This window comes from Ambystoma mexicanum, chromosome 13 (assembly GCF_040938575.1).
Source record: "Ambystoma mexicanum isolate Mex_15411 chromosome 13, UKY_AmexF1_1, whole genome shotgun sequence".
NCBI classification, from domain to species: domain Eukaryota; kingdom Metazoa; phylum Chordata; class Amphibia; order Caudata; family Ambystomatidae; genus Ambystoma; species Ambystoma mexicanum.
In genome coordinates this window covers 214,726,916-214,748,461 of record NC_090938.1, presented here as the reverse complement: position 1 = coordinate 214,748,461, position 21,546 = coordinate 214,726,916, and the positions used below count along the sequence as shown (strand labels likewise).

Here is a 21,546-nt window from a genome sequence, read left to right as displayed (position 1 = left end):
AGACGAACAGGCGCAGGCACACCTCTGCAACCCAACCTGCAACAAACTCCACTAAACCATCCTGTGGAGGCTAGTAAACACAATAGCACAACGAAGCACAAGACATGCCTATGATTGATTTACGAATGCTGATCCAGCCACCCGAGGGGCACAGACAGGCATAGACAGAAACACAGAGACTTGCAGCCGCCTGAAGTGGGAACAAAGAGACGCACACAACGTGCCCGAGGTGGCCGCAAGAGGTAACTGCAGATGAAGATGTACGGGGTTGCCCCATGAAAGTGGGGACCGGCAAGAGTGGCCACCGAAGCCCGCAGAGCCACACCAGCGCCCGACAGACAGCCCGGGGAGCCAGATCGACTGAGGCAGGGTCCTAGACATTTTGGGCAACTTAGCACGTTCTAAAAGAGGACAGCACGTTTTGGGGCCGACTCACTTTACAAACCCATCAGACAGAAAGGCAAGCAGCCCACACTGGACGATTTTGCCAAAACACCACCAGGTGCTGAAGGGGCCATGAAGAAAGACAGGACCCCCGCTGGGGGCCCAGACATTATGGGCAACCAGGAGGTACTTGCAGCGATTGCTGACCTAAAAGTGGCCTTGGAGACCAAACTGGGCCTGGCAATCAGTGAATTGAAAGCTGCACTTGAGCTCAAAGATGGACCGGTGCAGGAGGACGTAAATCTTTTCCGGCAAGACGTACGATTGTTGGCTGAGCGCACGGAGGACCTGGAAAAAGAGGTGGCCCCGAACACAGCAGCCTGTGCTGCCCATAAATCTGAACTTCACGCCTTGGTACAACGTGTGGGCAATCTGGAGAGCAGGGCGGAAGAGGCGGAGGGACGCGCCCGAAGGAACAATATTCGCATTGTCGGAAGGAGCTGAGGGAACTAACCCTACGGAATACATTGAGTCTATGGTATTACAGGAGATAACCGGGGGAGCCCTGTCCTAGGGGTTCGCTGTAGAGAGGGCACACAGGGCCCTGATGAGGAAGCCACCGCCGGGGAACACCCCCAGGCCGGTGATAGCGAAGATCCTAAACTACCGGGAAAAAATCCTTCAACACTTTCGGAAGGGCGGCACGATACAAAGAGGTGCTGCGAACATAACGGCATACCCGGATTATACCTTGCAAGTACAGCGCAGCCGCATGAACTTTGGGTCAGTGAAAAGAAGATTGCGGGATGCGGGCCATAGGTACATGCTGCTTTATCCAGCTAAACTGAAGGTTTTCTACAAGAGCAGAACCTTGTTTTTTGACACCCCAGAGGACGCCATGGGCTGGTTAGATGCGCAGAGCTGTCCCCAGGAACCGGACATCCAGGGAGCAGAAGGTGGAGATAAGTAACATGCGTCGGTAAAGCGCCCTAGGTGCTGCAGCTCATGACAATGGGACTTGAATATAGCATTGCATATACCGGCAGAGGAGTGTGTTCAGAGCTACAATTATGAATATGATACGGTGGCACTGGAAACCTTGATATAGATATAGGAGCTATACGGAGCATGACCTCACAACCCCATAGCGAATAGTTTAGTTAGGTCACTGGTAGTTCGGTGACACCCTGCTGGGTTCTGGGCCGGGGCCTTTTAGGGCAGAACCAAACGCGGGGGGCCTGAGATCCAGGGATGGAGCTGGGCACTTGTTGGGGTTGGGTAGACGAAGGTGGGGGGGGGTGGGTGTGCAGTGGTTTGAAGTTGGGGAATGGGGAGTTGGGAAGGGGGCTGGAGGGAAGTTTGATGGGAGGGAAAGGGTATTGAGCCAAAATGTGACCCTTTACAGGCGGGATAAGAGGCGGGGAAGGAGTGCGGGATATCATGGTGATGGCGCCAGGGTGCCTTAGAGTGGTTACCTGGAATGTCAGGGGCCTCAACAGCTATCTGAAACGTAATAAGGTGATGATGTATCTGAAAAGGATGAGGACCGACATAGCATTATTGCAAGAGACCCACCTCACTGGGGAGAAATTGGAGGTGGTTAAGAAGAAGTGGAGGGGTGCCTGGTGGGATCCACATACTCGGCCTACGCTAGAGGAGTCATCATCTGGGTGGCGCCGCAGGTGCCATTTCAGCCGCTTCAGGTCACGGGTGACCCAGATGGCAGATTGATTGTTGTGAGGGGTATATTGGAAAACCGAGAAGTGTGTATTGTATATGTATATGCCCCTAACCAGGACACAGCGGCTTACTTTAGGACCCTGTACGGTAGAGTCGGCCCTCTGCTGGGTGGTGGGATTATTTGGGGAGGTGATTTTAACTGTGTACTTAACCCTAATATTGACAGGACGGATAGTAAGATAGACAAACCAACCCCTTCAGCAAAGGTGCTACAGGCCCTCCTGAGGGACTTCGACCTAGTGGATGTCTGGAGGCAGTTGCATCCAGTGGATAGACAATACTCGCACTATACGGCACCACACGCCCTTCATACAAGATTAGACTATGTGTTCGCCTCCATGGAGTTGGCAGGAGAGATGGAAGGTGCTGAATACAAAGCTAGGGTGCTTTCGGCCCACTCCCCCCTGGTCTTGGACTGGCGGCATCAACCTCCCAGGGCACGGATTCCCACTTGGAAACTCAGAGCCGAGGCTCTGCAGGACCCGGGATTCAGGGAGGATTTAAGAGAGGCGATCACTGAGTACTTCGAGATAAATACTGGTAGTGTAAGCTCTATGGGAACTGTTTGGGAGGTGTTTAAGGTGGGTTTGCGGGGGGTTGCCATTTCGAAGTCTAGGGGGCTTCAGGGGGGCATGGAGCAGGAGTTGAAGGGAATTGAGGAGGAGTTGATGGGCAGGATGCGTACGGAAGGCACCGCTGATGAGGACAGAGACAGGATAAGGCAATTACAACAGGCCAGTGGGGACTGCTGGGACAGGTTATGTAAACTAAGCTATAAGAAATATGTGGAAAGACAGCACGCAGGGGGAGATAAGCCGGGCAGGTTGCGGCCTGGCTATACAAGAGTGAGACGCCGCGAACGGTGATCAGGGAAATTAAAGGCAAGGGAGGGTGGACTCAGAATACCCAGGAGGGGGTGAATGAGGAGTTCCTGAGATTCTATAAACATATTTATGGGGACCCAGGTGGCCCTAGAGACCACGAAATTCGGGTAACATTGGAGGACATGGGCCTACCCACCTTAGATGAGGCAGAACGCGCAGACCTAGATGCCCCTATTACGATGGAAAAACTCGAACTAGTGGTTCGCTACTTGCCCACCTGTAAGGCCCCCGGGTCCGATGGGCTTCCAAGTGAATTTTATAAAACCTATAAACAAGAGTTGCTTCCCCCGCTGCTGGCCATGCTTAACGAGTCGTATGAGCAAGGCAGGCTACCAGAGACCCTGCGAGAGGCGGTGATTATCCCGCTTCTGAAGCCGGGCAAGCCTAGCACTGATTGTGGGTCGTACAGGCCCTTATCGATGCTCAATCAGGATAGTAAAATCCTCACTGCTGTACTGGCAAATAGGCTTAAGGCTGTCATTGGTAAACTGATACACGCCGACCAAACGGGCTATGTCCCGGGCAGGAACATAACTGATAATCTCAGAAGACTGCATCACATCCTTGACCAGACAAAAAATGACCCAGGTGAACTGGCAATAGTTTCACTAGACGCGGTCAAGGCCTTCGACGAGTGAGATGGCCCTGGTTGATCGCGACCTTAGATGGCTATGGAATGGGACCGGGGTACCTCAGGTGGGTGACAATATTATACAGCTCCCCGATCGCCAGGGTCAAAACGGGTGCTATCATTTCGGACAAATGGCAACTAAGCAGAGGCACTAGACAGGGCTGCCCGTGGTCGCCCATGTTATACATATTGGCACTGGATCCATTGGCCTCCTGCCTGAGACAGCAATACGAGGAGATAGGTATTCGCACTGTGGGTGGCATGCACCTGGTTTCTTTACATGCGGACGACATACTGTTATATTTACGCTACCCAGAAGAGAACATGAAATATATTCTAGACATGATGGAGCAATTTGCCGTTCTCTCTGGCATAGCGGTTAACCCCAAAACGTCTAGCGTGTTCCCTCTGGGGAGAGACAAGCTTGTCTTGCCCGGGAGTCTGCCAGTGTTGCCGATACCCTGGCACACAAAGTCGTTCCGATATCTCGGAATTGACATATACCATACGGCAGAAGAAGAACATGCACGCAACACGGTTAAAGCAGTAGAAGGAATTAAGAACAGCATGGGATTCTGGTCCAGGTTACCCCTGGCTATGGTGGGGACGGCTGCTCTGCTAAAAATGGTAGTTTTGCCCAGACTGTTGCATTTCTTTGTTAACATCCCGCATGGGATCCCAAGGCACTTTTTCGCTAGCCTCCATAGCCTGTGTAGGGGCTTCATCTGGGGCAACTCCAGGAACAGGGTGGCCCTCTGGAAACTACAGAACTCGTGTGATAGGGGAGGTATCAACCTGCCAAATTTTGAGCTATACTATCTGGCAGGGCAGCTGCAGTATGTAACAAGATGGCTGTCTGACGAGGAGACGGCAGAAACCAGGCTGCTGTGCAGGGAACCGCTCCCCTTCTTCCTCAAAGAAGTGGTGTGGCTGTCCAAGTCGAGGGTCCGGGGGATGGCGGGCTGCTGGTACTGGGATGGGAGATATGGCACAGAATGTGGCAGATTGCGGGGCACCCGGTTCCGTACTCTATGCAGGTGCCGCTTGCAGCACTATGTGGAGAGGATCCCCAGCTGATACAAGGGGTCCGCAAGTACTGGGAATCAGTGGGCCTAGCCACCCTGGGAGACATATGGCTGGAAGGGGGGGCATTAGAGTTCCCAAACCTGATCGAAGATACTGGGGTGCATAAAGGGCAGTACATAACTTACACCAGAATTGTCAAGAGAGTACGAGCGAAGTGGCCAACAGAGGTGCTCACCGGACAACCGGATGCCACCATGGAGGCTATGTATGATATTTCAGAGGGTGGGCATGAGATTTCCCGCATATACGAGCTGTTGTGGTCCAAGGTGGGGAAGGACTTGCCCCAACTGAGACAACTTTGGGAGGATGAGGTGGGAGAGCCTATGTCGGATGGGCTCTGGAAAAGAGCCCAAAGATATCATAAAAAAGTGTCCCGGAACGCAAGGCTCCAGCAGATCCAACTATATGTCACACATAGAGCATATCTCACCCCCAGTAAGATCGCTAGGTTTGGTGGCCATACGACTCAGAAATGCCCTAGGTGTGGGGTGGAGGAGGCTGGGCTACTCCACATGTTTTGGGCCTGCCCTGAGGTGGGGTGGTTTTGGCAAGAAGTGAAGACACGCTTAGCAGGAACCGGTATTACACTGGAGGTGGAGTCGGCCTGGGCATGCATGCTGGGGGGATTCCCTAGGCCACGTAACTTAAGGCACATAAGCAAAATGAAAGATCTAGCATATGTCCTGGCCAAACGAAGGATAGCAATGTGCTGGAAGGCAGCCCAGAGGCCGAGGATAGAGTTGTGGTGGGCTGACCTCTTAAAATGGCCAGAGGCAGAAACGGCTGTTTGGTGGGACACGGTTTGTAGGGGAGGGGAGGAGGAGGTAGGACCCCTAATTGAATGGAGGCAGCTGGTGGCTACCATGAGTGGCCCCCACAGTCTGATCAGAGCGATGATGAAACAGATAAAGAGACGACGATAAACCCGCCTGAAAAATCACAGGATGATGACATGGACATATTGGCTCAGGTTAGGGGGAGGGAGGGAATGGGACTGGACAATGCTGATTGTAACACTCTGACGCTGAATCTGATGATGGAAGTCCCAAGAATTGTAATGTTTAATGTTTGGTGTGTTATATAAAATAAAAATTGTTTAAAAAAAAACAAAAAAAAAACTCTGTGCGGCTCCCGCCGGCTTCTCTGGGATCATTTGCATTACTGCACTGGACGCTGCAAGGGCGCCCGTCCCTGCCACTCTGGTTTCGGGGATCTGAACCCGACTTCCTGTTGATCGGCTGAGGGCAATGGAGGCCATAGCCCATCCCTTCCGAACGGCGCCCGCCCATCTCTTAGGACTGACTGACCCATGTTCAACTTCTGTTCACATGGAACCCTTCTCCACTTCATCCTTCAAAGTTCTCGTTTTAATATTTGCTACTACAACCAAGATCTGCACCTGCGGCGGCTCCACGCGGGCCCTCGCCCCGGGCTTCTGTGCGTACTGCAGCAGCCCTCCTACTCGCCTGACTTAGCCCCCGCGGCTCTCAACACCGGCCTGGTATGGGCCTGATGCTCCAGGGCCATCCATTTTCAGGGCTAGTTGATTCGACAGGTGAGTTGTTACACACTCCTTAGAGGATTCCGACTACCATGGCCACCATCCTGCTGTCTATATCAACCAACACCGTTTCTGGGGACTCATGAGCATCTGCATCATGCGCCTTAAACCCGGGTGCGGTTCATCCCGCAGCGCCTGTTCTGCTTACCAAAAGTTGCCCACTGAGCACTTTCATACAATACCCGGCTCCACGCCAGCAAGCCGGGCTTCATACCCATTTAAAGTTTGAGAGCAGGTTGAGATAATTTTGGCCCGCAAGACCTCTAATCATTCGCTTTGCTAGATAAAACTGGGGTTTCCGTGCGCCAGCTATCCTGAGTGAAACTTCGGAGAGAACCAGCTACTATATCATTCGATTAGTCTTTTGCCCCTATACTCAGGTCGGATGACCGATTTACACATCAGGACCGCTACGGACCTCCACCAGGCCGAGTTCACCATCTTTCGGGTCCTATCACACACGCTCATGCATCATCTCTGACAGAGCGGGCGAGACGGGTCGGTGGAGGGCCACCGCGACAGGATGCCACTGCAATCGCCGGGCACCGGCCCTCAACATCATTACATCACAGGGTTTCATTCATCCCTCTGACTCGGGCAGGCGTTATACTCTTAGTCAGTGTTTCCAAACAGGTTCGGTGGTTAACCGACATCACCTCAGACCCCTGGCGCCCTTTGTGGGCCTCCCCGCCCGGCAGCACGACGTGGTTGGGGCGTATTGAGGGCAGTCCACCACAGTCACATCGGGAGCCCCGTCTCCCGTGGCCACTCTAGCAACCCCCAAGAGGGGCCAGGACAGTTGCCGGATAAGGGCCCGGTGGCGTTCTAGCTCCCTCAGCCCCGTGGACACAGCAAAACTGCTGTCAGGGGGCTGTAACACTCTCTGCTGGAGCAGAGAGCCACCTGCCCCCTGGGGCCTTCCCAGCCGGTCGTGTTGCACCGATACAGAGGAAATGCGCCCTGCTGGGGCTGGATGTGCCCGGGCCGCAGACCTGCAAGGGCCTCCACCGTTCCAGGTGACCAACCTGCCTGCCGTGTTGAATCCTGTGGGTGGAATGCACAGACCCCACCAGTTTACCGCTCAACCGTTTCACACCCTCTTGAACTCTCTTCAACTTTCCCTTACGGTACTTGTTGGCCACCAGTCTTGCGCCCGTATTTAGCCTTAGAGTTTACCACACGCTTTGGGCTGCATTCCCAAGCAACCTGACTCCAAGAAGACCTGATCCCGGTGTGCAAGAGACTGCTATCGGCCTAACACCATCCGCGTGGGGAGACTCGATCAGAAGGACTTGAGCCCCCTGAGCGATGCCGGGGAGTCGGTCTTCTGTACGCCACATTTCCCACGCCTGCTGCTGAATGGGGATTCGGCGCTGGGCTCTTCCCTTTTCACTGGCCTTTACTGAGGGAATCTTGGTTAGTTCCTTTTCCTCTGCTTAGTAATATGCTTAAATTCAGCAGGTCACCACGTCTGATCTAAGGCTGTGGTAGGGGAGCACAAAGCTCAGGGCAGCTGGCCTCGGGCCCGTACGGGGGGTTGCCCCAGCCCTTGGCGCAGGCGAGTGTATTCTGTCCCAATCTGTGACCGAAGCCCACATGGTCACGAGGTCCGCGCTCCATGGTCATCCTGCGCCGGCAGCCGTGGGACACCAAAGACAGCCACACACACAGCACGGCCAGGTGCCCCGGGATGGGGTGAAGGTGCGCCAGGCTTTTTTAAAGCCTGCTGCCGCCGCCACCACATCCAGGGCGCGTCGGCCACCCGGCCCTCCCGAAACCAGCATGAGGAGGGGAAACTGGGGAAGCCAGGACGTGTCGGCAACGAGCTTGCGCGCCAGATCCAAGGATCCAGCGACGATGCTGATCGGAGTCTGACCATAGGGGGATAAATGGAATGGGGTCCCTGCGACAGCCCCAGCCACGACCCTGGGAGTGAACCCCTGGGCGATTCATGTACAAGCGACCCTCAGACAGGTATAGTCCCGGGAAAAACCCAGGGCCACATGGTGCGTTCGACGTGTTGATCAATGTGTCCTGCAATTCACACTAATTCTCGCAGCTAGCTGCGTTCTTCATCGATGCACGAGTCGAGTGATCCACCGCCAAGAGCCACAGGCAACTTTTTTTGTCCTAGACGTCGGCCTGACCCTGCCGGTGCAGGAGAGGTTGGGGGAGGCAGCTCTGGCTGTGGCAGGACAGCCCAGCTCCCTGTCTAGCTCGGCCGAAACCATTGTGGTTTTAAAAAAAAAAATAATAATAATAATCCAGGTGCTCAGCCTGACCGCCAGCTGCAGCAGCACAGCGCTTCCCAGGGGGATGGAGGTAGGCCGCTCCGCCACCTGCCCATACGGCCCGATCCACTCATCCTTCCCCGACCCCTTCCCTTTTGGGAGGGGGGCTGGGAGATGGACAACGAGGCAGGCCAGAGACAGCACAGACAGGGGGTCGGGTGGGACCACTAGAGTCTTCAAACCCCAGCCCGGCTGCATAGGGCCCAGCTCCAAGAGGGAAGGTCACCCACTGTGCCAGCGGGCCTGGCCATTGCTCACACACAGATGTGGGCGGCTGGAACCTTGGCGCCCACTGTCAAGTGAGCCAGCTGCACCATGGCTCAGGGCTCATGCCTGGCGTGCCGGGCGCCTGTCTGCCTGGGGAGGCACCCCTCGAGAGCAGTCAGGTTTCCCTCGGGTCCCGGCTGCCCCCACTCGGGGCTTCCCTGGTGACCGGGGTGTGCCCACCAATGCCCAGCCGCTGGCAGGTCAGAGAGAGGAGTGTGCGCCCCCGGCCAGCGCAGATGCGGGCTCAGTGAGGAGAGGGGGCTGGTTGACCACACGCACCGGACTGCTCTGCGAGAGGTGCCCCGGGCTGTGGGTGTGCACGTCTGGGATGCAACCGAGGTCGGGCCCACAGCTCTCCCTCCCGCTGCTCCGCTGTTAATGATCCTTTATGCCCCTACCCACAAGCAGAAACCATTCACACTCAAACGCCCCATTTCTCCTTCCAAACACGTTCCAGATTCAAATGCCACCTCCCTCCTGACCTACATGCCACCATCCCTCCATCCGAACCCACACAAAGACACCAACATCTGTCCCTCCATACCTACACCAAGATGCTCCACCCCTCAGAGCCACACCCATATGCTTCATCTCTACCTCCACACTCAGATGGCGCCATTCACCCTCTCTCTATACCCACACCCGATTACCCCATCCCTTCGACACACACATGCTCCCACCACTCCAATAAACCAACATCCTTCTCTCCAGACAAACATACCCCATATCCCTCCATTCACACCCAGATGCCCCCTTCCTTCCCACCAGAGCGCTCCAGCCCTGACCCACATGCTCCACCATTCCCTGACATGCCCCCATTATATGCCCTGTCCCTCCATTCCAGATCAACAATGCCCCCTCCGATCCAGACACCACGATGCCCAATCCCTTCCTCAAGACCCATACCATGATGGCCCATGCTCCCTCCACACAGAAAGATGCCCCTATCCGTCCTCCGACCAATGAGCCCCAATCCTTCCCTCCAGACCCACACCAATGTGTCCTATGCCTCCCTTCATACCTACAGCAATGTCCCCATCCCTCCCTACAGACCCACACCCATGTGCACCATCCCTTCCTCTCCGGACCACACCAAGATGCCCCATCCCTCCCTCTAGACCAATACCATAATGCCCCATCCTCCCTCCACATAGCAAGATGCCCCTTCCCCTTGCATCAGATGCCCATGTGCCGATCCTGAATCACATGCGGATAGCCCCAGCCAACCCCCTCTAAAACTACCCATCCTAGTATGCCCCCATCCGCCCAGACCCAAACCAATGTGCCCCGTTCCCTTCTTCCAGACCCACACCAATATGGGGTCATCCCTCCCCAGACCAATGTCCCCATCCCTCCCATCAAACCCACACCAATGTGCCCCCAACACTTCCCTACAGAGCCACACCAAGATGCCCAGTCCAACTTCCCAACCCACACCTAGATGACCCATGCCACCCTCCAGAACCACTGTGCCCCATCTCTCCCTCCAGAAACACACCCATGTGCACCATCCCTCCACCCAAATCCACACCAATGTACCCCCACCACCTCCCCCCAGAGCCACACCAAGATGCCCCGTCCAACTTCCTAACCCACACCTAGATGACCCATGCTACCCACCAGACCCACTGTGCCCCATTTCTCCCTCCAGAAACACACCCATGTGCAACATCCCTCCGCCAAGATCCACACCAATGTGCCCCACCACCTCCCTCCAGAGCCACACCAAGATGCCCCATCCAACTTCCCAACCCACACCTAGATGACCCATGCCACCCTCCAGACCCAATGTGCCCCATCTCTCCCTCCAGAAAAACGCCCATGTGCCCCATCCACCTCCCTCCAGAGCCACACCAATGTGCCCACCACCTCCCTCCAGAAACACGCCAATGTGCCCCAACCACCTCCCTCCAGAGCCACACCAATGGGCCCCCACCACCTCCCTCCAGAGCCACACCAATGGGCCCCCACCACCTCCCTCCAGAGCCACACCAAGATGCCTGTACCACTTCCCAACCCACACCTAGATGACCCATGCCACCCTCCAGACCCACTATGCCCCATCTCTCCCTCCAGAAACACACGCATGTGCACCATCCCTCTGCCCAGATCCACGCCAATGTACCCCCACCACCTCCCCCCAGAGCCACATCAAGATGCCCCATCCAACTTCGCAACCCACACCTAGATGACCCATGCCACCCTCCAGACCTGCTGTGCCCCATCTCTCCCTCCAGAAACACACCCATGTGCCCCCACCACCTCCCTCCAGAGCCACACCAAGATGCCCCATCCAACTTCCTAACCCACACCTAGATGACCCATGCTACCCACCAGACCCACTGTTCCCCATCTCTCCCTCCAGAAACATACCCATGTGCACAATCCTTCTGCCAAGATCCACACCAATGTGCCCCACCACCTCCCTCCAGAGCCACACCAATGTGCCCCCACCACCTCCCTTCAGAGCCACACCAAAATGCCCCGTTCCACTTCCCAACCCACACCTAGATGACCCATGCCACCCTCCAGACACACTGTTCCCCCATCTCTCCCTCCAGAAACACACCCATGTGCACCATCCCTCCGCCAAGATCCACACCAATGTGCCCCACCACCCCCCTCCAGAGCCACACTGATGTGCCCCCACCACCTCCCTCCAGAGCCACACCAAAATGCTGCGTTCCACTTCCCAACCCACACCTAGATGACCCATGCCACCCTCGAGAACCACTGTGCCCCATCTCTCCCTCCAGAAACATGCCCATGTGCCCCATCCCCCTCCCTCAGAGCCACACCAATGTGCCCCACCACCTCCCTCCAGAGCCACACCAAGATGCCCCATTCAACTTCCTAACCCACACCTAGATGACCCATGCTACCCACCAGACCCACTGTGCCCCATCTCTCCCTCCAAAAACACACCCATGTTCACCATCCCTCCGCCAAGATCCACACCAATGTGCCCCATCCCCCTCGCTCAGAGCCACACCAATGTGCCCCCACCACCTCCCTCCAGAGCCACACCAAGATGCCCCATTCAACTTCCTAACCCACACCTAGATGACCCATGCTACCCACCAGACCCACTGTGCCCCATCTCTCCCTCCAGAAACACACCCATGTGCACCATCCCTCCACCCAGATCCACACAAATGTGCCCCCACCACCTCCCTCCAGAGCCACACCAAGATGCCCCGCCCAACTATCTAACCCACACCTAGATGACCCATGCTACCCACCAGACCCACTGTGCCCCATCTCTCCCTCCAGAAACACACCCATGTGCACCATCCTTCCGCCAAGATCCACACCAATGTGCCCCACCACCTCCCTCCAGAGCCACACCAATGTGCCCCAACCACCTCCTTCCAGAGCCACACCAAAATGCCCCTTCCCACTTCCCAACCCATACCTAGATGACCCATGCCACCTTCCAGACACACTGTGCCCCATCTCTCCCTCCAGAAACACGCCCATGTGCCCCATCCACCTCCCCCCAGAGCCACACCAATGTGCCCCACCACCTCCCTTCAGAGCCACACCAAGATGCCCTGTCCAACTTCCTAACCCACACCTAGAGGACCCATGCTACCACCAGACCCACTGTGCCCCATCTCTCCCTCCAGAAACACACCCATGTGCAACATCCCTCCGCCAAGATCCACACCAATGTGCCCCACCACCTCCCGCCAGAGCCACACCAATGTGCCCCCACCACCTCCCTCCAGAGCCACACCAAAATGCCCCTTCCCACTTCCCAACCCATACCTAGATGACCCATGCCACCCTCCAGACACACTGTGCCCCATCTCTCCCTTCAGAAACACACCCATGTGCACCATCCCTCCACCCAGATCCACACTAATGTGCCCCCACCACCACCCTCCAGAGCCACACCAAGATGTCCCACCCAACTTCCTAACCCACACCTAGATGACCCATGCTACCCACCAGACCCACTGTGCCCCATCTCTCCCTCCAGAAACACACCCATGTGCACCATCCCTCCGCCAAGATCCACACCAATGTGCCCCACCACCCCCCTCCAGAGCCACACTGATGTGCCCCCACCACCTCCCTCCAGAGCCACACCAAAATGCTGCGTTCCACTTCCCAACCCACACCTAGATGACCCATGCCACCCTCCAGACCCACTGTGCCCCATCTCTCCCTCCAGAAACATGCCCATGTGCCCCATCCCCCTCCCTCAGAGCCACACCAATGTGCCCCACCACCTCCCTCCAGAGCCACACCAAGATGCCCCATTCAACTTCCTAACCCACACCTAGATGACCCATGCTACCCACCAGACCCACTGTGCCCCATCTCTCCCTCCAGAAACACACCCATGTTCACCATCCCTCCGCCAAGATCCACACCAATGTGCCCGACCACCTCCCTCCAGAGCCACACCAATGTGCCCCCACCACCTCCCTCCAGAGCCACACCAAAATGCCCCGTCCCACTTCCCAACCCACACCTAGATGACCCATGCCACCCTCCAGACACACCGTGCCCCATCTCCCCCTCCAGAAACACACCCATGTGCACCATCCCTCCACCCAGATCCACACAAATGTGCCCCCACCACCTCCCTCCAGAGCCACACCAAGATGCCCCGCCCAACTTCCTAACCCACACCTAGATGACCCATGCTACCCACCAGACCCACTGTGCCCCATCTCTCCCTCCAGAAACACACCCATGTGCACCATCCTTCCGCCAAGATCCACACCAATGTGCCCCAACCACCTCCCTCCAAAGCCACACCAAAATGCCCCGTCCCACTTCCCAACCCACACCTAGATGACCCATGCCACCCTCCAAACCCACTGTGCCCCATTTCTCCCTCCAGAAACACGCCCATGTGCCCCATCCACCTCCCCCCAGAGCCACACCAATGTGCCCCACCACCTCCCTCCAGAGCCACACCAAGATGCCCCGTCCAACTTCCTAACCCACACCTAGATGACCCATGCTACCCACCAGACCCACTGTGCCCCATCTCTCCCTCCAGAAACACACCCATGTGCAACATCCCTCCGCCAAGATCCACACCAATGTGCCCCACCACCTCCCGCCAGAGCCACACCAATGTGCCCCCACCACCTCCCTCCAGAGCCACACCAAAATGCCCCTTCCCACTTCCCAACCCATACCTAGATGACCCATGCCACCCTCCAGACACACTGTGCCCCATCTCTCCCTTCAGAAACACACCCATGTGCACCATCCCTCCACCCAGATCGACACCAATGTGCCCCCACCACCTCCCTCCAGAGCCACACCAAGATGTCCCGCCCAACTTCCTAACCCACACCTAGATGACCCATGCTACCCACCAGACCCACTGTGCCCCATCTCTCCCTCCAGAAACACACCCATGTGCACCATCCCTCTGCCAGGATCCACACCAATGTGCCCCACCACCTCCCTCCAGAGTCACACCAATGTGCCCCCACCATCTCCCTCCAGAGCCACACCAAAATGCCCCGTCCCACTTCCCAACCCACACCTAGATGACCCATGCCACCCTCCAGACCCACTGTGCCCCATCTCTCCCTCCAGAAACACACCCATGTCCTCCATCCCTCCCCAGACCCACACCAATGTACCCCAACCCATACCACTGTCCCTATCCCTCACTCAGACCCACACCACTATGTCCTATCCATCCCTCCAGACCCACACCAATGTGCCCCCTTTCTCCAGAGCCACAGAAAAGTGCCCCATCCCACCAGACCTACACTAGCATGCCCCTATCTAACCATTTAGACCCCAGCAAGATGCCCAATCCCTCCCTCTAGTCCAATTGCATAATGCCTGATCCTTCTTCCAAATAGCAAGATGCCCCTTCCCCCTTGCAACAGATGCCTGTGTGCCATCCCGAATCACACGCAGATAGCCCCAGCCAACCCTCTAAAACCACGCATCCTAATAATCACACCCTCATAAAACATTACATCACTCTATTAACCCCGTTGATCAGTTAAGCACATGCATACACTGTCTCCCTATTCCTTTTCTTAGCCCTCCATACCTTTCCATACATTTCATGTTGAATAGCTGAGCATGATTTTTAAAGTAAATGTAATTTCCTGCTCCCCCGTCTAAATTGGGTGTCTTGCAGGAACGTTCACGGTATCCGGAAGAAAATTCCAATTGTATTTACAGCCAAAAGCACACGAGTTGCTGCTGTTCCTGCAGCCTGGCAGCCAGAGCCTTGCCGCTCAGGACGCTCCAGGGCCTCCTAGAAATGTTCCCGGTGTTGAAATGCCAACCTCAAACGCTGCAAGCAAAAGGCTGGCAGGGTCCGGTTGCACTTAACCATAGCTCTCAGCCATGTGTCTCGCAAAGGCGGGTGAAATCACCCGATTTTGTTTCTGGCGGGTGAGATGCCCATTGGAATGAATGGGCGTGCATGAGGCTTGGCGGGTGAGTCAGCCCTTTGCAAGGCGGGTGACACCCGCCAAAAGCGGGTGAGTTGAGAGCTATGACTTGCACCGGCGGCAGCCAGAGCGTTCATAATTCCCGCTCAGCCCCAGCCCGCTTACTGAACGTGCTCCGGAACCGCTTCTCTGCTCCGGAAAGCACACGGATGACATCAGAGGTCACATGACAACGAGGGGGCGGGCCGTCTCTATGGTCCTTTTCTCGGATGGGAACTAGTCGCTACCATGACTTGCACCGGCGGCAGCCAGAGCGTTCAAAATTCCCGCTCAGCCCCAGCCCGCTTACTGAACGTGCTCCGGAACCGCTTCTCTGCCTCGGAAAGCACACGGATGACATCAGAGGTCACGTGACAACGAGGGGGCGGGCCGTTGCTATGGTCCTTTTCTCGGATGGGAAATAGTCGCTACCATTTCGGTTGCTGTATGCAGTCCATGTTCAAGATGCCATGAGGAAGAAAGAAATGCTTCAGGAATTCAGGAAGGAAAACCTAATTGTTGAAATTGGCTCATTGAGGGCTGCTACGTGACCATTGCCTAAATGTGCGTTCGTCAGGAACTAATCCAAGGCAAGGCAAGGATGGATGAATTTCGGGCCGCATGTTTCTGTTGAAATCTTTACAGTGCACATCGTTGGTGCATGCGATACCGACAAGGAACATGAATTTATGAAACTCAAATCTTAGGACAATGCAGATTCGGCGGTATTATCCCAATCTCCGTTTTATGTGGACATAAGGTACTGTTTTGGTTGGATGCATGTGATATTATTATATGCGAGGGGCAATAGTAATGCTCCTTGCATAGATTAATTGAAAGAACAGTTTACGGTTCTATTGGTTGCCTCCAGCCATTTTCATACTGCAATTTATGGACTACAGTTAGTGTCCAATCTAATGCAGTAAATGTTGTTTCATTTCAAGGCATTTTTGTTTATGAAATTATACATTATAGGCAATTTGGAACGTTATTTGGAAACACATTAATTCTGCAAGATGTGTTCAAAGGTGATTGCAGATGTTTTGTACCATTTAGGATACAATTATTTTACATTGCTATGTTTTAGCAAAGTGAATATTTTCCTGTTATAAATTTTATATTATTTTTGCTGATACTGGCATGATATAACTGAAGGGTGTGAGTCCTGGTAAGGATGTTATGTATGTTTGTTGGAATGATGGTGTGCCTGGCTGGGAAGATGCACGGTGCATATGATGTTTGAGTGAGGGTGCATGGTGTATGGATGGTATAATACTCACCAATTAATACCCAATAAACAACAAAAAAAGGAACATTTTAAATTGTAATATATGTATATTATTTCCGGTGTTGTGTTTAACAATTTTGCAGGATTTATAGGGCAATCCTGCAGGCTGCATTTATGGACTGCATGTATGGACATTTTAGTCACATAATTCATGGATGTATTAGCCCATGTATTTCTGTATGATCTATTTTTCTGCTCTGTTAATTGATACACTCTGTTAATTGATACTTAATGTGAAATGTTTATGATGCTCATGATGGTGATGTTACATAATATTTTTGAGGGCATGGTTATACGTTTATTATACTTGAGACTGCAGCAACAGTTGTCAAGTGATTTATATATATTCTCCAGCATTGGATCTTTCATGGATTCACATGCTTAGAATATTCCCCGTCGTCAGGCTGGGAATCCTCAGTAAATTATATAGACCTTTTCCATAGGAAAAATTAGGACACTTTTGTGTCCTATCTATGTCGTTTTGGGCCCCGTACGCCTGCGCCACTAGGACGTAGAGGTATAAGTAGCCCGTCCCCCGCGGCTCTCTCAGAGTTCAACCGTCTTCCAAAGTAGTGGGATTACCTCGAGAATCTACTATTTTTGCTAGGTTGTGCGTATTTCTTCTTCGACTTCCCTCGAAAATGTCTGGAAAGGCGTTGTTTCGTCCGTGTGCTACATGCGGTCTTAAGAAAGTATATGAAGGTGATGGGCATATGGACAGTATTTACTGTCATCACCCTAATCATTTGGCTGACACGTGTGAGATCTGTCAAGGCTTCTCCCAGAAGACCCTGAAGGACCGAAACAGACGCCTGGTAACTTGGCTCAATGACGGGGCGGGTGCGTACCCTGCATCGGAGGTAGGCTCTACTGCCTTGAGATCTAAATGTCCAGTGCCCCCTCGTCGCTCTACGTCGGCAGAGCCTCCGACGAAGAAACCACGTTCATCGGATAAACGCCCCGCTGATAAACATCCTGCGAGGGACTCTTCATCAAAGAAAACGTTATCTTCTTCCTCCTCATCAAAAAAGGAGAGAAAAGATCGATTGAAATCCTCCTCGGGAGACCGCCATGGCTCTACCTCGAGTCGAGTGTCGTCGCCCCACAAGTCGAGTGCAAAACCGGCGAGTACGCCCCAAGGCTCTGCGCCAGAAACTTCGTTGTCGACGACGGCCAGATCGTCAACGTCTTCTTTGCCATCTGCGCCTGCGCTTCCCGCGATCACTTCGACGGGTCAAACAGCGGTTATGGAGAAAATGTCGTCGTCGACGGTGGCACCTTCGGCAGCTTGGCTACCGGAGGTTTTTGACCCGATCTTGCCTGAGGCCTTGTTGCAACCAGAAGCAGTCTTCTCAATCTCATTGGCGGAAGATGACCGTGGTCCGATCGTACAGCTAACCGGTCTGGGGTTACGTGCGACCAGTTCGGTGGAGCTCCCGAGTGGCAGTGCCATCCCAGCCGCCTCTTCCTTGCTGAATCCCCAGGCATTATTGTCCCTGGAGGTGTTGAACACGTTACAGAAGCTGTTGCAGCGTTTGGACACACAGTTGCCTCACACTAGTGTCCCAACGGTAATGCAGGCCATGCCGGTCGTCGCCAAACCAGGCCCGGCTCCTCGCTCGACGACCAGAATGCCTACAACTTGCCCGGTTGAGGAGGATCGTTCTCGCTCACACTCGGAGGAAGGAGAACTGCCGGAGTCGGAGCCAGAACGTGAAGGGTCTCTTTCAGACGTCTCATTATCCCCCTCAAGGGACCCGACATGGGAGTCGGATGCGGAAATGGAAACTCCAAAGAGCCCGGCACAACCATCACCGCCGGATGACATCGGGGCCTTCCATGCAATGATGGGAAAAACATGTGCGGAGTTTGGCCTAGCACCGGAAGAAGCAACGAAAGATTGTTTTCTCTTCGATCATATGGGCAAGAGAAGAAAATCGATGTTTGCTATCCCCATTTTGGACCATGTCTGGCAAGAGGGGTTGAGGACCATGCGTCATCCTTTCTCAGAACCGGTGATAAAAGGACGGTTAGAAAAGAAATTCAAGGCTCCAGAGTCCACTCCCAAGTGCTTGACTTCTCAACCTTTGCCGGATTCAGTGGTGTCCACTGCTGCGGCCAGAAAAGCGAGGTCGCAACACAAATGCACACCCCGCCGGACAACGATGCCAGGAGACAAGATGCGTTTGGAAAAAAGGTATTTTCAGTCGGTGCGACTACAGTAAAAGCTGCCAACTCCCTGGCCATTATGGCGCTGTATGATAGAGAGATGTGGCATCTTTTGGCTCCTATCTTGGACCATCTGCCAGAGGAACACAGGAAGTCCTCTATGCTGCTAGTACGTGAAGGCGAAGAGGCTTCCAATCATTCCATAAATATTGCTGTCGACCTGGCGGTTTTAAACAAATCAATAACGGCGTAGTGTTAAGAAGGCAAGCCTGGCTTAAGTGCACGACTTTTAGACCGGAGGTGCAATACAAGGTGCTGGACATGCCGTGCGAAGGGGAACAACTGTTTGGCGAGAAAGTAGATGAGGCCTTGAAGGGCATGAAAGAAGACTCTGACTCTGCTCGGTCACTCTGAGCCCTCCAGAGTGGCAGAAATTTTCGTTCCTTTCGTCCTTTCAGAGGAGCTTCCGGTTTGGATCACCTAGGGACCGAGGTTTCAGTAGACCCTCCTACTCTTCCCAAGGCTACAGACGAGCAGCCCAAGCTACTCGTAGAGGCAGGGATTATCAGTCCTCAAGAAGGAGAGGCTCCTACTCATCATCGTCAAAGGATCGACAGGCAAAAACCCAGCAATGACAAGTTTCAAGACGTCCGGGGGGCAGAGTGTCTCGTCGCGTCGACGAGTAGGAACGCATAACAACGGACCAATGGGTTTTGGACACGATACATCTGGGTCACTCCCTACAGTTTAAGGGCAAGCCGCCACACATTCCACCAGTGTTCTCGGCACAATCCCATCTTCAGATACTGGTGCAGGAAGTGACGCTTATGCTGCAGAAAGGGGCTATAGAACTGGTCCCGGTGGCAGAAAGAGGAAAGGGAGTGTACTCCGTTACTTCGTGGTCAAGAAACCCAATGAAAAATGGCATCCCATTCTAGATCTGCAGGCTCTCAACAAGCTGCTAAAGAACCTAAAATTCAAAATGCTTACACTGCAAGAGGTTATCCGATCGATACAACCGGGAGATTTTTTGTCGTCGCTAGACCTTCAAGACGCATACTTTCATATCCCGATGCGTCGACGACAAAAGATTTCTGCGGTTCGTCGTCGGACGAACCCACTATCAGTTCAAGGTCCTCCCATTCAGACTAAAATCGTCTCCCAGGACGTTCACGAAATGTTTGGCTCCAGTTGCAGCTTGGTTAAGGAAGGAAGGTCATCATGTGTACCCATATCGGGACGATTGGTTAGTAAGGGGAGTATCTCTGGAAAGGGCACGGGAGAGTCTGAATGCCACCATGTCCCTCCTACAGCGTTTGGGCTTTGCAATAAACTTCGAAAAGTCCTCCTTAACGCCATCAAGGACCTTGGTCTTTCTGGGGGTGGAGTTCCAGACACACTCAGGACTGGTAAAACCATCCGTCGAAAGAGTTATGAAACTACGACACAAAGCATCGGAATGGAAAGTCAACACCAGAGTGTCAGTAAGAAGGTACATGTCCCTGCTGGGGACCATGGCGTCCTGTATACCCTTAATCAACAATTGTCTCTTCATGAGGCCCATTCAGGAATTCCTGACAGATCGATGGGCACAGAGTCAAGGGCTTTGGTCGGACAAGTTGACCATCAACAGCAAGCTCGCGCAGGCACTTCAGTGGTGGAGAATCTCCAAAAATCTAACAAAAGGAATGCACTTACTGGAACCTATGTTCCAGATGACAGTGGTGGCAGATGCTTCTCTGGCTGGATGGGGAGCTCATCTGGATTCCCTACAAGTTCAAGGTCGGTGGTCATCGGAGGAGTCCAGCCTTCACATCCATGTGCCGAAGTTAAGGGCAGTGCGTTTGGCTCTGAAATCCTTTGTACCACGCATAAAGGGATCCGTTGTACGGATAATGACAGACAATACGACAACAATGTTTTACCTAAGAAAACAGGGAGGTACTCGCTCTAGGACTCTGTCGATCGAAGCCCAGGAGATCTGGCATTGATTGGGCCCTCCGTCAAAGGATATATCTATTGGCATTCCACTTCCCAGGAGTCAAAAATGTGCAAGCAGACTCTCTCAGCAGAGAGATGAATCGACTACACGAATGGGAATTGAACGACCAACAACTACACTGTGTCTTCGAAAAGTGGGGTCGTCCGGCCCTAGATCTCTTTGTGACGAGAGAGAACAGGAAATTCTCACAATACACGACCAGGTGGCCACAGCAAGACTCACTGGGGGAAGCGTTCTCCTTCCCGTGGACGGACAAGTTTTTGTATGCGGTACCCCCCTGTTTCCACTCATACGTGGGACGCTGAATGGATCCACAGATATCCATGTCGGATGATCCTGGTGGCCCCGTACTGGGCGAGACAAGTGTGGTTCTCCGATCTACTCCATCTTTCAGCAGCGGAACCGATGAGGTTCCAGAGGATCCCAAACTTTCTGTCTCAGGACAAAGGGGCGGTTTGGCATCACGACCCGGACAGCCTCAATCTGACAGCCTGGCTCCTGATTTCTCCGAGTTTGGTACGTTAGCAATTCCATCGGACTGTCGTCGCATTTTGCAAGCTGCAAGGGCGCCGTCCACGAACGCTTCGTATACATACAAATGGAAGAGATTCTGCATATGGTGCGGGGATCAGCCAGGTTTACATCCACTTAACATCACACCAGAGCAGCTTCTACCATCTTTGCTACTCCTGGCTCAAAAAGGTTTGTCGTTTTCATCGATAAAAGTGCATCTGGCTGCCATTTCGAGATTTACTCAGAAGAGACATTCAACTCCATTGTTTAGTGACCGGTTGATTAAACATTTAATGAAA

General features: G+C 53.9%; 1 protein-coding gene and 1 non-coding gene across 3 annotated transcripts in view; one reads left to right on the top strand and one right to left on the bottom strand.

Moving 5' to 3' along the window:
• Window positions 1-21,546, top strand: part of LOC138521104 (uncharacterized) — a 211,430-nt gene that overhangs the window by 176,857 nt on the left and 13,027 nt on the right. The gene's annotated exons all lie outside the window — the stretch shown is intronic.
• Window positions 8,247-8,397, bottom strand: LOC138522190 (5.8S ribosomal RNA). The gene has a single exon (XR_011283286.1). It is a non-coding gene; the product is annotated as a 5.8S ribosomal RNA (ribosomal RNA).